We start from the raw sequence: 2,404 nt of genomic DNA on the forward strand, positions 1-2,404 counted from the left end.
ACAGATGACTGCAGTCCGCTCAGTGGATGGATAGATCATCTCAGATCATGTTGGGGTTTGTGAATGTTGGGCTGAATATTTTAAGCAGTTGTACCAGGTAGACCCTCCAACAGTTAACTTGGATGCAATCGATATCACTATACCCTGTGCCAGACTCACCCATCAGTGAGTAACCTCCTACCCTAATGGAGATTAGGATGGCAATTTCCAAGCTGAAGAGTGGGAAAGCTACAGGCATATGTGATATCCCTGCTGAACTGTTAAAGGCTGGGAGTAAACCTATGACTTGGGGCTTGCATGCAGTCTTGACTGCCATCTGGCAGTCTGGCAGCAATCCCCCTGACCTGCTGAGGGGGCGTGGTCATCCCTCTCTGGAAGGGGAAAGGGGATCGCTGGGACTGTAGCAACTAATGTGGCATTACACTGCTCAGCATACCAGGCAAAGCTTTTGCCCACATTCTTCTGAAATGGATCCGCAACCACCTACTAAGGCACCAGAGACCACAGCAGTCTGGATTCACTCCAGGCAAGTCCACAATAGACCGAATACTAGCACTTCAAGTAATTGTGGAATGCCGTCATGAGTTTGGTCATGGGTTGTTTGCAGCCTACATTGACCTCAAGAAGGCGTTTGACTCGGTGCATCGGGAATCGCTATGGGAGATCCAGAGACTCGGGGGAATTCTGACCCAGATTATTGGCCTAATAGCAAGCCTATATACTAGTACTTAAAGTGCTGTAAAGTGTTGTGGGGGTATGTCAAACTTCTTCCCTATTAATTCAGGGGTGAGGCAAGCCTGTGTCCTTGCACCAACACGTTTCATCACCTGTATGGACTGGATAATGGGCAGAGCTACTAGCCAAAGTCAGAGTGGAGCAACACTGGGCAATATCAAGGTCTCAGACCTTGACTTTGTCGATGATGTTTTACCTGACGCCGTACAAGACGGACGTGCAAGTCGGCGCTCCTGGGCAGCCAAGGCCGGCTGTTGGCCTCATCTGTTTTTTTTTCTGCTCCTGGAATTTTTAGATTTCACTTAGGCTAGTACAAGTGCTGTGCAGTGTTTTTCAGTGAATTCCATGGTGTCGGTGTACTTTCTAAGAAACTGAGCTTTACTTGCGATACATCGGCCCCCACCTACTGCCTCGCCCCCTTCCCTCTTTCTCTGGATTTGTGTTCCGCTGATTTTAAGTATGGTGCTTCTTCGGTACAACAGAAAAACATTATATTCTCTTAAAAACAATTGTGGTTACCCAAACAGTGAAGTGATACACATATTAAAGAATTTAGACATTTTTCATGCCCGGGGCAGCAAAGGAGGCCGTCACACTCAACGGCGCATTCCCATACTCCGGGCTAGGAACAAGCAAAAGAAGGCCCAACCAGCTAAACCCTACCGACATTTTGAAGTTCCCCGACTCTGGTACAGTTTCCCAAAGTTCCTCCTGTCTAATGTCACATCCCTCAACAACAAAATAGACGAGCTGCACACTATCATCACTTCTGAATCGCCGTAAATTGTAGCCATCACAGAGGCGTGGCAAATCCAGGCTGATACCATTCATATACCTGGCTACAGCATCTTCCATCGCCTCCGCACAAACAAACGTGGAGGAGGGGTCATCCTGTTGTCCCAGAATTACCTCTCGCCCACCCCCTTGGACGTGGAAGTTCCGGTTGACCTGGAAGTGTTGTGGGTGCGGGTCAATCCTCCTCACCACCCTCGCCTCGCCACGTCCCTCATCTGCTGTGTGATTTACCACCCCCCACGAGCCCCCACCAAACAACTGCTACTCAGCCACCTGACCCACACCACTGACCTTCTGCGCGTGCGATACCCGTCATGCAAGATGATAATATGTGGTGATTTTAATGAAATAGACACCTTCGACTTGCAAAATGAGCTCCATCTGTCACAAGTAGTAAACTTCCCCACTTATGAACACAGAACCCTGGATTTGATCCTTACTGATTTACATGACTGGTACCAGCCTCCTCTACCGTATTCTCCTGTCGGCCGCAGCAGACACGTATCAGTGTTATGGCTGCCTTCGCCCACCGTCTCTCAGCCAAAGCAGACCAAGACCAGGAAATACAGGCCACTCACACAGTCCTCAATCATACAGTTTGGGCAGTGGATTACCAACACCCGTGGACTGACGTTCTTACCACTGTTGATGTGGAGGACAAGTGGCACTACTATCTCTCGACCGTCACTACGGCTTTTCACCACTTCTTTCCAGAAAAGTCAGTCAGTACACACCCATCGGACCTGCCTTGGATCACGGGCCACATCAAACGCCTCATTCAACAGAGAAATCAAGCCTTCCACTTGCACAACATCACCGCCTACAAATCGCTCCGCAACACAGTCATCAGGGAAATAAAAACAGCCAAGAAAAC

This window comes from Penaeus monodon, unplaced genomic scaffold (genome assembly GCF_015228065.2).
Source record: "Penaeus monodon isolate SGIC_2016 unplaced genomic scaffold, NSTDA_Pmon_1 PmonScaffold_211, whole genome shotgun sequence".
NCBI lineage: Eukaryota > Metazoa > Arthropoda > Malacostraca > Decapoda > Penaeidae > Penaeus > Penaeus monodon.